The sequence below is a fragment of the Jatropha curcas genome, chromosome 2 (assembly GCF_041381405.1).
Source record: "Jatropha curcas cultivar XTBG-Jc1 chromosome 2, XTBG_Jcur_1.0, whole genome shotgun sequence".
NCBI lineage: Eukaryota > Viridiplantae > Streptophyta > Magnoliopsida > Malpighiales > Euphorbiaceae > Jatropha > Jatropha curcas.
The window spans coordinates 11,406,799-11,421,467 of NC_143152.1; positions in this window are offsets into that span (position 1 = coordinate 11,406,799).

The following is a 14,669-nucleotide window of genomic DNA, read 5'->3' on the forward strand; positions in this document are numbered from 1 at the left end:
TGTTCTTTTTTGTCTTTGTAGTAAAACTTGTTGAGCAACACCAACACCATTTACCCTTTGTGTTGGAAATTGTGGAATATTAGATTGAGAAGAAGTAGAAGTAGAAGTAGATGAACTAGAAACTTGAACAAATTCATTATATAATTGCATAATATTTTGTTTAACTTCATGCATTACTACATTTATATTAACATTATCTTCTGCATCAAGATTTAATACATCATAATAAATAGTCAAATAATTACATAAAACATCCATTCTACATCTAGGATCAAATACAATAGTAACAAGATAAAGAGGTGGTATATTTTTAAAATAAGATAACCATTTTTTTTCATTGAAAAAATACAATCTTTTAATAAATCATCATTTTGAAATTCTTGGAGTGCAGTAACAATATTAATACACATAGGTAAAAATAAATTAGATGTGGGATAATAAACCCCACTAAATTTATAGGTAGCATCATTAAAAATTTTTAAAATATCTAAAATTTTTGCACAAATCTCCCAATTTTGTGGATATAAATTAATATCCTCAATATTATTAGTAACAAAAAAGCATAATAATTCTTTATAAGAAAAAGACTCGTTTAGTAATTCATATGTTGAATTCCAATGAGGTGGGACATCCCTTGGAAAACGTTTTGGTCTTTTATTATTTTCTTTACAAAATTTAGCCCAACTTTTCATCACTTGGGGATGTGTCCATAAATATGAAATAGCTTTTTTAATTGGAGAAATAAAAGATTCAAGAATTTTTAAACCATCTTGTACACATAAATTTAAAACATGGCATGCACATCTTATATGAAAAAGATTTACCACCAATATTTGGTTCACAAATTTTTTTAGGTTCAATAATTGATCTAGTATTTGCAGAAGCATTATCAAATGAAATTGAAAAAAATTTTTTTTGTCAACTTATATTCTTCTAAAATTGAAACAATTACTCTATAAATATTATTTGCAGTATGTTTATCATCAAAAACACGAAAACCAATAATTTTTTTTTTGAATTTTCCAATCATCATCAATCCAATGACATGTAATACCCATATAAGAATGCATTTGCCAATGATCACTCCAAACATCACAACAAATTGAAACATGAATTTTCAATTGAGAAAATAAAAGCTCTAACTCTTTTTTTCCTTTATTATATAAAGAAATAGTAGTTCGTTTTACAGTATTTCTTGGTACTCTTTTAGCAGAAGGATTTAAAGCTTTTTGACAATAATTATTAAAACCTACTTTTTCACCAAAACTAAAAGATAAATGTTCCATAGAAATCATTTTTGCTAATTCTTCTTTTTGTATTTTTTCAGAATATTTAAATAAAGAAAGGTTAGAAGCGTACCCGGAAATTTGTTGTTGAGACCGATCAACTCCTATTTTTGTTGGATGTTTTGTCTCCAAATGCTTCCAAAATGATCCATAGCCGCCCGCTTGTTTAAATTTATAAGATTTTCCACAATAATTGCAAATTACATCGTACATTTTCTCACCTTTGAATTTTTTTGTGAAATGAATGGAGAATATGTCGAAACTTGGTCTTGCTCTTGTAACAATTTTTGCTCGTTGCTCTTGCTCTTACTCTTCATCTTCTTAAAATTGCTCATTAAATTCAGATTCTTGAGTTGGAATATCCAAATTTTCATTTGGATAACCCTCAAAATTAAATTGGTCAGGAATCATATCATAGATGTCGTTTGTAGGGATAGATGATTCTCCAATTTTTCCCTTGCCCTTACTCGAATTTGAGTTTCCTCCACTTGCCATTATATGATAATAAAATATAATTTGGACAATTGAATAAAAAAAATTAGAGAGAATAATTACTTAATAAGAGAGATTGTAGAGTAGAGAAGAATAAATGAATAATATAGAGTAGAGTGTAGTATATTGTAGAGAGAGTAAGTAGAGAGTGTAGTATATTGTAGAGAGAGTAAGTAGAGAGAGTTGAGATTTTTTTGTAATGAATTTGTAAATAAAATGAGGTATTTATAATAAATCCAAAAATTCATTTTTCCAAAAATACTCTTGAAACTAGCCGTTATGTAGCCGTTTATGGTTGTTGGGAGGGGTAATTAAGACATTTCACAACACATTTAAAAAAAAAAATGCAGGTCTGACAGTTACAACGGCTAGAACCGCCGGTTCGAACCGGTTCGAATCGGCGGTTCTAACCGGACGGAGAACCGGCGGTTCCAGTCCGGTTCCGACCGGTTCTCTGGAACCGCCGGTTCTGGTTCCTTATTTGCTGGAGCCGGAACCGAATTGGATTTTTTCGGTTTCGGTTCCGGTTCGTCCTGGTTTCGGTTCTCACCGGTTCCGGTTACGGTTCCAGGCCGGTTCGAACCGACGGTGTCGGTTCCCGAAACTGTAATATGGCCATGACTACCCATGGAAAAGAAAGAAGAGGATGAATTGATTATAAGATTTGGAGAGAGTTTGAGATGAAACGACATCATTTTTAAAAATTAGAGATTTTATCCATAGAGGTTGAAAATATGATGGAACAGTGTTATTTTGAAGGAGTGACTATCACGACCCATTTCCGCGGGCCGGACCGGTACTAGAACCTGGGTAGGCTTAAGGCCCCCGAAACCCGTAATAAGCCTATCTAAATAACACTCATATTCTATTCATCATTGTGGATTCTGGTCCAATAAATTATTTAACATACGTATAAAAAATACAGGTCATATATTTAATATGAACTTTTATTATTCATTTACAACCCAACTAGAATACAATTGCGGAACTCTACCTTTACATTTACATCATTATTTCTATCATTAATAGTCTTCTATATTTATTGTTCCAACTCCATAAGGCTTTCCTTTCTTTCTATCACCTGAAAAAAAAAATAGTAGGCAGGGGTGAGCGCCAAACTCAATGAGTAGGGTTAGATAATTCTCTCACCCCACACAATCACATAAATGCTAAAATATTTTAATCTGGTCACTCGTTTAGTTATATGGTCATGTAGTTTGTCACTCAAAAGGCAATACAACAGCAATCACAATTATTATCACCTTCATATAATCACATCACGTGGAAATTAATTAGTGGCGTCACCAAAAAACCCAATGAGCCGTCCTTCCACATGTGTGTGAATACCCAAATTTTGAGGCTCAAAGAGCCAGTTTTCCCGGACTGCAAACAGTCCGACCGGACCGGAGGCCATCCGAAAAGTTCACCGGAAGTATGCCAATATGGTACTTAAAACGTCCGAAAAATCACGAGGATCACAGAATTGGTCCCGAAATATTTTTTGGAGGTCCGGAACTCCCGGAAAAGCCTCCGGAACGATAAATTAGCAAGACCACTAGGCACGGCGGCTCCGGCCACCGGCCCCGGCAGCTCCGGCGGCCCCAGCCACCGACCACGGCATCCCCGTCCGCCGTAGGTTCGGCGGCTGGCCCCGGCGCCCCCGGCTGCCGAGATCCAGCGGCCCCGATCGCCGAACCTACGGCGCTCATTTCAAGGCACTCAGTCTGTGTTGACGGACGCTCCTTCTCCCCTACGCTCCTTGCGATTCTTTACTGCTTTTTTGCATTTTAGTTTAGCTTTATTGCTTTCTTTGCTTTGTTAAGTGGTCACTAAATTTAAATTAATTAGTATTACCTTAACGAGGAGCTTAACCTGGAGTTAAGAAGCGGCCGACGATTAAATCAGGTACATGAACTAAACTTTGCCTATTTAATTTTAGCACTTCATGCATGCTTCTCTTCTACTCCTAATAATTATACAACTGCATAAATGCATTCACGTCAATCATTAGGCAAGTAAACTGCCTCAATTAAATAAATTTAGGCTAAATGCCCGGTTAATCAATAATCGTGGTGTTAAGCTTAAATCCGACAATATTGGCTAAAAAAGCGATTCTTTACTGCTTTTTTGCATTTTAGTTTAGCTTTATTGCTTTCTTTGCTTTGTTAAGTGGTCACTAAATTTAAATTAATTAGTATTACCTTAACGAGGAGCTTAACCTGGAGTTAAGAAGCGGCCGACGATTAAATCAGGTACATGAACTAAACTTTGCCTATTTAATTTTAGCACTTCATGCATGCTTCTCTTCTACTCCTAATAATTATACAACTGCATAAATGCATTCACGTCAATCATTAGGCAAGTAAACTGCCTCAATTAAATAAATTTAGGCTAAATGCCCGGTTAATCAATAATCGTGGTGTTAAGCTTAAATCCGACAATATTGGCTAAAAAAGCTTAGTTAATCAATAACTATGGTGAAATTGCCTTTATTTTGAACAAATTCGACTTAAGTCCAATTAATTAATAATTGTGACTAAAAGGCCTTAATTCAAACACGTTTTTTTCTTGGCAATAAAATTGCCTACATTACAATTCGGTTAATCAATTTTTGGCAAACACATTGCCTATAAATTAGATTAACTACTTTCAGCGACAAATCGCTTAAATCAATCTTTTGGCAAAATGCCTTAAATTAATCAACTTGTTTGGCTAAAGGCCTTCGAATAATAAATTTTGGCGACAATCGCCTAAATAATCATCTTTTGGCAAACAAATTGCCTAAATCAACCTTTTTGGCTAAAAGCCTTCAAATTAATCGATCTTTTGGGCTAAAAGCCTTAAAATCAAGCATTTTGGCGATAATCGCCTAAATCGCATCAACTTTGGCAACAATTGCCTAAATCAATCTTTTTGGCTAAAAGCCTTAAATCAACAAATTTTGGCATCAAATGCCTAATCAAATCAATCAATTCTTTGGCAAAATGCCTAAACAAAATGCACGAAGCATACACACACCCATGCATAAAGCATCCCCATTCAAAGCCCTCTAAAAGAGGCCTACCGAACTACGTTGACTTTGATCTTCCATTCAAACGGAAGTACGTAGGCACGTTTGGGATCTAACCCCGAGCGGCAAGTCGAAATCACCATAAACATTTTTCATTAGGTCCAATTACTTCATCAATCACCTTGCAAAACATTCATTCATAGGTTAGTTCATCAGCATGACATAGTCTCGGGATCCACCTCGAGTTCGTAGACCATGCCTTAAACATTGGGTTAATTAATCTAGTAATTAGGTTAATTAAAATTGGAGTCACTTAGGGTTTTTTCCTAGTTTACCCTAAAATAATTAAACAAGGTGGCGACTCACACACTTCACGAGCATTTCTACCCTTAGTCATATGCATTCGCATGCCTGATATTTGGGGTATTGGTTCACAGTGTGCACCAGGGAGCCAACCCCTATTCTGGCCGACCGGTTTAATCCTCACACGACCAGTCCTGTCATTGTTTTTCCAATCTCTCTTTTCTTTTTCATACCAACAGAAGACAACCGGTCGTCTCCATCAAATCTAGATCATCAGGTGCTCACAATAGGAGGCCACCCTGCGGGCTGCGATCAAATCTAGATTATCAGGTGCGCCCAATAAAGAGGCCAACGTATGGTTTTCCATATCATACAAATCATAATGGTAGGTGCACACGGGGGCATCGATCTCCCATTTACCCGGCTAACCGTAATCATAATCAGGATCCATATAACAGTAACTATAATCATAATCAAGATCCATATAACGGTAACGGTCTCACAAATCCATGGTGACCCACTTCATCCCAATTCCACACAAATAAAGCACAGTATAGTCACAACACAAATAATCAAACAATTTTTAATATCAACAAATAGTGCATCACAATATGATAATTCAACAAAATATGCATGATAACATTTAGCCGTGAATGCATGAATGCAAAGATGCAGGCGGATAATACTAGTTATCTAACACTACTCATAGTTCTTTATTGTCCTTTATAGGACTATCTCTACGACTGCACGCTTCTAGCTTTTGTCTTCATATTCCGGAACCTTATAAGCATCTAAAATAATAAGAAAATTCTAAATAAGAATTCTAATTCGAAAAATGTTTTCACATTCATTTATTAGTTTTGGTTGCTAGTTACTTAACTAACCTGTCAAACTACATTGTACATATATATATACAGTGTTTTCTTATTTATTTATGTATTCCAATTTATAATCTTTAGATAAAATTTCTAGTTATTCAGTGAGGAATATTTTATAATAATAATAATAATAATAATAATGATATTATAATATTTATAATATTTTTATAATACCTAAAGTTTTAGTCGTCACTACTTATTAAGAATAAACTAATTAATTTAATTCTTCATTAAGTGCTTTACTAAAAATTCGGCAGCATTTTTACTAAAAACCCGGCAGCATTTCCTCTATAAACTGGACTATCCAAATTTTACATAATCCACATGTCAACACATAGCCCATCTATCGGGCAATTCACATTAACTGATCCCATCCGCTATAACCATCATTCATCCATTCATTCAATACACACAGTCCATTATAATTAATTGTTCTATAACTATTAGCTATGAATTTATATTTCAGTACCATCCTTATAGTTATAATTAATATTCATAAAATATATTTAACAATATCTAATTTCATTGATTTAAATACTTAATTAAATTCATTAATTAATTAATTCGAAATTTATTCAAAAATTGCGAGTTATCGATTGAAATCAAATTTTATTTCCGTGATCCGCAGGAAGAGGTGATCATTTTGCCTCTTGAAGTCTCATCGGAGTCTCGCCAGCCAGTCACGGTGGACGAAAAATCGACTTCTGCCCAGAATTTTACAACATATATACCAAAATACTCTAAATTTCGTGGGGACTCCGGATCCGTGATCAATTTGGACTGGGTGAGCCTTGTTTCGCCGGAAATGGCTCCGACAGTGCCTTCGGCACCGCTGTTCATGGCGTTTTCGTCAGGCAAGCTTTATCGCCGGAATTGATGGGGAAAAAGGTTCGCCTGGAAGTGAGGAGTTGATCGGTGGTCGCCTCGCAGAGCGTCTTTGCCGGCGTCGACGCAATTCGCCACTAAACGCGTTGCTGATCTGTCGATGGATGATGCCTCCATTCGTGCTTCTAGAGGACGGGCGAAGGTCAGCATCACCATCGCAAGAGAGGCATGCCGCCGCCCTGTTTCCGTCAAACGATGGCTAGAAACGGGCTGAGGAAAGGAGCGGCAGCGCTGCTCCTTGCGTGCGCGAAAAAGAAGAGAGGAAGAGAGAAAAAGAGAGGAGGAGAAGGGTTTAGAGAGTTCTGGCCATTCGGGTTCGATTCGAATTGGTCTTATCCAACTAAATGATTTAACTCGATTTTTGTTTGGTTATCTGGTTTTTCTCTTGATTTCTGAAAACTTCAAGCCGGTTTACGGTTCCTGTTATCAATAATTAAATATTTGTTGTATAACCCCATTTAATTCTAATTAGTTTGATTTATTTCCTAATGATTTTCAAGCAGTTTGATTTATTTAATCGATTTAATCAGATTTATATCTTTCTCAATGTACTCAAAAATAATGCATTGTATATTAAATTTAGGATCACCCACTTAAGTGGTCAATAAAATTTTTATTACTATTTTAAGTGGTCTAATATCAATTCTCAAGAAATTTTAAATTATTTTCGATCGAAAAGTTCCGATAAATTATTTTGGGCTTGAGCCCAACTCGCAATTTAGGCTTAGATTGACATTGCTCGGTACTTACAGCCCATACCGTCACAAATTCAAAATTTTGATTTATTAAAAATTCAAAAGTTTTGAAAATAAAAATTCGGGATGTTTCAGTCTCCCCCCTTAAGCCAATTCGTCCTTGAATTGTAATTTAATAAGAAAGCATATGAGAGGACACACAAGCTATTTTAAGGTAGTAAGAAATTACTTCAAATTTCAAGGAGACGGCTCAAAAGCAAAAATATGGATCGAGGGAAGGAATGAGGTGGAATATTCTGATTGTACTTTTATTACCAATTATCATGTTTAGGGCAACGTTTCGTTCAACTGTTTAGCACCACCTACCTAAAGCTTACAAGAATTTTCATATAAGAAGCTTAAGCTTATTATTCTAATCCTTCCATTGTTATCATCAGTTAGCTTCTGAAATCCTAAAAAAAAAAAAATCTTTCAATAAAACCAAGTTTGACAATAAATGCGTAATAGTGATAATATATATTTTTCTCAAGCTTATTTACTTTCATTTGAAAATTAAATTTTATTACGCATTCTTTTACGAAAACCAAATATATAATTTACACAAGGCAAAACAATTTGAAATTCAATTTATTTATAATAAGAATTGATTCATTTAATTTACATATGTTATGACTAAATCGTTTACTAATCAAGGTTGAAAAACTATTATTTTAATCCTATTTTAAGAAAATTCTCTTGTAATTTTCATTGTCTATAGTATCGCAGGACAGTTTGAGCTCACTCTATCAGTTCTTATTTACACCAGTCCTATCTTTCTTCTAATCTCTTTGTCGTACACTAGCGCAGCTATTAAGTAGCTCCTTTACTAAGGTCATCCCTGTACTGTTAGTTATCTTACTCTATAGGGATCTCCGCACTTTCCATTGAATCAATCATCCCTCCGTCTAATACCTATTCCTTTAATTTATCTTAACATGTATCATTAAAAGTTGACTTCCATCTACTATTAATCGTTAATTGTAATTTATCCCCTTTATCTCATTAACAATATTTCAACCTAACATTTATTACTTGCCCCAACTCTTTACCTTTTACTCAATACCTATCAATATATACAAGTCTTCAATGAAATTTCTTAAGTTCCGACTTCATGTTACCTTACCACCCAAATATTACACCGAAGAAATAGGTATCAACCATAAAATTTTCTTTATCAAATTATGCGTCGACTAAATAATTTATTCGTTTCTATATGGAACTTCAGTGTCTGCCTTAATTATGATTTAATAGCAAGGCCCTAATTCATATTTATAATACATAAGCTAATTGTTTAAATTTTCCATCAAAGTTTTAAAATATAGTATCAATTTATCTATCTCACCTTTTCTTATTTAAGTCTAGCAAGGTATTTTATAACTTCCTTATATTTATCCATTTAACCTTATCAACTCTAGTTTCTCAAGTTAGCACCAGGTCTAGCCCTGATTTAGTTCAGATCTTTCCTCCTTGGTCTGGCATTTCGAATTTTATCAATTACCTAACACTTCATTTCACTAGATTCTTCTTTTCTTTCGTTGTCCACTACATCAAATTTTTACATATCGGTCCCCTTTGATTAACATTGTTAAATTCTTTCTTCTCGACCAGCGTCAACTAATAACTATAAATTTCATAAATTTAATAACGATTCTCAAACTTTCCCTTTGAAGTTTAATTTTTCCATATACAACTTATGGGTTGTTTACATCTACTACTGTTATCATTTTAAGATGGCCCCCCAATCAATTCAGGTCAAAACATCGTCTCTAATTCTGTTTTGTCACAATTTACTACAGTTAAAAAGGTATAGTACTAAAAAATTCGATTCTTAATATATCTATTTCTATGTTTTACTGATTTGTATTTCTTATTCTTGAGAAAATTTCTATCTCAATAGGTTCAGTTACACTAATAGTCTACACGCTATCTTATAATATAATTTTTATCAAGTGGGTCTACTAATGATTTATGAGCAATTTAAGAGTCTTCATTTACTAATATTTCCAATATACATTGCTTCACCAATATATTTTTTTAGATTAATCGTTTATTCTAAAATTCGACTAATGAGTTGACAATTACAGTCTAGGTTGACCATCCTATGGGTAACTGACTATAAAAAATTTTCAAATTAATTTTCCCTTTCCACTTTTAAAAATATCGGCATGTCACTCACACATAACTTTGAAATTCTCCTATAATAAAAATTTGCTTTTACTTTTATTTCATTTCAAGACCAATATCAATCGTAGTATAAAAAATATTTTAATGAAGTTTGAAAATCAATACTCATTGTATTTTCTAAAACATTTTGGTATTTAACAAAAATGAATTGTCTATGTCCACGAGGACAATCCTCAAATCATCTAGTTCCAGTCTACTGTTACATATTTCATCTCTAAATGATCCCCTTAGACCAAGAACATTCTAATCTCCATCAGTACTGTTTCTTTTGCTATTACTAGTCTATTAAGTAAATTGGTCCACACTTTAAATTTTTCCAAAAGTTATTTTTTTATTTTATGATTATTTTTGATTTATTATTTATATTTATATTATTATTATTATTTTAAGTGGTCTAATATAATTCTCAAGAAATTTTAAATTATTTTCGACTGAAAGTTCCGATAACTTGTTTTGGGCTTGATCCCAACTCGCAATTTAGGCCCAGATTAACATTGCTCGGTACTTACAGCCTATACTGTCACAAATTCAGATTTTTGATTTATTAAAAATTCAAAAGTTTTGAAAATAAAAATTCGGGATATTTCAGTAACATAGAGAAAACTATAGATACATTTGACTTTTGTGTGAACACATGCTTTATTGAATTGCTGGCAAAAAGGCTTAGTATGCAACACGCATTAAATTAGAAGGTTCATTAGGAAAGAGTTTCAAAAATGGATTCAATAGAAAAACTTATGATAGTTTAGAGGTCAAAATATGTATTTAGCCTCAATTTTACCAACTATAATGAATTTGTTGTTTAGTCCTAAAATGTTTTGTTATTTCTTTTCCCATCAAACACTTATAAAAGGAGAAACAATGGTAAATAATATGTTTATGTAGCTAATAAAACTTGTACTCTTACTCAATTCTTAATCATTTAAAAAAATAATAATTCACCCCAAATTGCCATATCTGAAAATAAGTGGTTAAGTCACAAAGATAGGCTTCAGTTAAGTGTAATTAAGAATATATATATATATATATATATCGTCCTCCTTGGTATCAGAGCCCGAGAGATAGAGTGATTGTTTATTGGGCTTACTCTTGACCTTTTTAGTTCTATTTGGCTCTAGTGTGAGAGTTCCAATAAGGGTGAGTGGTCCCGATCGTAAGACCTAGAGAGGCTGTCACGCCCCGACTCTAATCACCAGAGGAATTGTCCGCTTTGGATCAAGCCAAATCGCCCATACAAGATGGCAAGACCCGCACGGTTTTGTCCCGCAGGTGAAATGGGAAACTTCCCAGGAGGTCACCCATCCTGAGATTTCTGTTAAGCGAGCACGCTTAACCCTGGAGTTCTTCCAACTCTCCAGCCATTCCACCAAAAGGCGCCTCTAATGATTAGTTTTCCCCTTTTCGATATATGATTCGATTCATTCCTGTGTCCCACATTCCACTACCCTAGCTAGCCTGCCATCCTAGAAGCTAGCTAGGAGCTTCGCTCTACCCGCCCTCTTAGGATCGCTTTGCCAGGTCAGGATGTCACAGAGGCAGTAAAACCATTGGTCAGCTCACTATTATTGGAATAGCATTTGAGGCAACTGTTGCTAAGAAATCATGAGTATCCTCAATAGAAATCTCTCAATTTCTTCTGACTCCTCTACCTCTAGTAGGAATGGAAAGAAAATAATAAATAATAAAGAAATTATTATTGAGGATTTAAAAAAAGAATTGATGATTGGATAAAGTTCAAAAAGAGCGAATATATCGACAATAGGGATTCAACATCTTTAAAACATATTACACTATCAAAATCGAAGAGAGAGATATTCAAATCCTAAAGCCTTTTGAAACCATAAGACTCCTCTTTAGAGAATCTCTTACTAGGCGCAAAGAGAAGAAGTATAAGTACATTCACATAGGCCTAGTCCATGTAGGGATAAAACCTTTAATGAAAGAAGGTTTGAATACTTCCATCATTTCTATTTTGAGGATTCCCTTCTCAGTTTTATTGAGTCATGTTTGTGTGATGGTCCAATCTCTTTTGATTGTTATCCAAATCTTACAATCTCTTTGAGGAATCAAAATATTCTTGATTGTTTGGTTTGCAAATCAAAACTCATATTAAAAAATGCTTCTTAGTTCTATTACCATTGCTTTGATTTTTATAATCCATTATAAAACCATGATGATAGCATTTGCATCTAATGCTTTAGTTCACTGCAAAAAAGGGAAACCTGACTCTTGCAAATAGATTTCTCACGAGCCAACACTGTCATCCCAAGATCCATTAAATGGAAAGATATTGATCTCCCAAAGGAGTGGACTCCAGAAGGAATTATCAATCCCACTGTCGAATCACTTCCAAAGCCAAATACCAATCTTGAATAGATTACCTAGTACCCTGATGGAAAGATTAGTTTATCTTTTGATAGGAGATCTATGAGCTAGGATGAAACCTTAATGTCAGATACCATTGATCAACCTTCAAAACCTCCTTTAGTTATTAATGTCCCATATTATGGTCTACAACCATCTAGACATTTAGTCTAAATTCCTCCAATATTCTGCCCTACTTATTTACCACCTTAATCTATCTAGCCACACAAACACTCTAATCCAGAGATTCACCAAGCCTAACCACCAGACATGGCCGAAGAACCTGAAACCAACCTCTAAATAATAAATTACCAAAATACCATTCCTAGGCTAGTCTCTACTGTTCCAGTAGAGAGAACTCCATCTCCTCCTTCTCCAACTTTTTCTGTAGTGGCTAATAACACAAATACTGAACTCAATGTTTTGATGAAAGATTTTGAGATCGATTGAAATTACTTGCATAATGATTTTTATTCCCCTTAGGGTAAAGCAAAAAAAGTTTGGTTTTTCAAAAATTTCCTTGAACAAAGGCACCAAATCCAAGAGAAATATTATGAATACATGAGGCAAAATCTCATGAACAAATTATTTTTCGAATGGTCTGAAACCTATGCTTTTAAGAATAAAATAGAATATCCTTTTCGGTCAATTCAAGTTAATTCCATCCCTAAGACAACCACTTGGGCCACTTCAGATGGCTGAATAGAGTCCATGCATCTACCTCTTAGGAAAATAGAATTTCATGTTTCTCACTATAAAGATCCTATTGTTGTTGCAGCCTTCAAGAATGGAGATTCTAGTACAGCTATGGAAATACATAATCTTTTTGAATAAAATAATTTCACAAATAATCATTTGCACACAATAGGAGAACAATTTAATAAGATGAAACAAAGTCTCAGTCATCCTAATGTCATTACTAAAAAACTCCCAGCTTCTATCTTGAAAGAACATAAGGGTTAGAGTCCTCTTTTCAAACCTCATAAAATGATGAGCACTAGCAAAATTCAGTTTCAAACTTCACCAACCCAAAATGAATTCATGGAAGTAATTAGTAGAAATCTACAAAATCTTCCAAATCTTGATACTCCTTCATCTTAAATGGTTATTCTAGATACTCCATCTCCTCCAACTCCTCATTGTCCAATTAAAACCTTTCCATCTCAAGAAGGTAGTTCCAATCAGATATCGTCAATATCCTTGATCAAGTTTTTCATAATGAACAAAACATATTCAGAGAGGAACAACTTCTTGAAATTCACAAATTTCATAGGACTATCCCATGACCAGCATTTTTCCCAAAACCCACATCTCCATATATCAAACTAGACATGGCTACGGTTCCAGAACCGCCGGTTTCGGTTCCATAAAAATTGGAATCGGAACCGAATAGAAAAATGATGATTCCGGTTCCGGTTTGGAACAGACCGGTTTCGATTCCGGTTCCTTAATGGTTCCAAAACCGACGATTCTGGCCGGTTCTCCGATCGGATTTTCGGCGAATCACATAAATGTAAAATGAAAAAGTAGAGAATATTTTTCTTCAAAATTTAAAATTTAAAAATTTGTGAAAATAATTTCTAAAAAAAATAAACTTAAAAAAGTAAAAAATGCTTGAATTTAATTTATTTTTTTTAAAAAAAGACTTGATCTTAATTTATTTTTTAAAAAAAGGTCTTCAACTAAATTTATTTATTGTTTAAAAAGACTGAAACTTAATTTTTTTTTTATAAAAAAGGGCTTAAATTTTCACTTGAATTTCCTCTGCTTGCCATTATAGGAAAATAATATGTAATTTGCAAAATTGAATAAAAAAAATTAGAGAGAATAATTAGAGTAGTGAATAATTTATAAATGACAATTAAAGAGATTGTACAGTAGAGAAGAATAATATAGAGTAGAAAGAGTAGAGATAATTGTGTGTGAGGGGATTGTAAATGGAATGAGGTATTTATAATAAATCCAAAAATTCATTTTTCCACAAATACCCTTGAAACTAGCTGTTATATAACCGTTTATAGTTGTTAGGAGGGGTAATTTGGGAGTTCACCAAAGATTTTGAAAAAAAAAAAAGAAAAGAAAACAAAGCTGTTGTCTAACGTCTGGAACTGCCGGTTCTAGCTGTTATACAGTAGAATTCGAACCGGTGGTTCGAGCCGACTGTTCGAACCGGAATGCGAATCGACTGGAAATACTGGCGGTTCCAACCGGTTCCGACCGGTTCTTGGAACCGTCAGTTCACGGTTCCAAAAATGGTGGAACCGGAACCAAACCGTGTGCAACTGGTTTTGGTTCCAGTTCGGACCGGTTCCAAACTGGCGGTTCCAGTTCGGACCGGTTCCAAACCGGCAGTTCCGGTTCCTAAACCGGATTTTGGCTATGTCTATATCAAACTAGAATAAAAGCCTAATGTTCTTTCTCTACATCATTATACTGTAACATTTGTCTATGAATGAAACATAGATGGCATGTCCGACTATAATATTAATAGCACTCTTTAGTAGATGACAATGGCAGCCAATCCATACAAAAC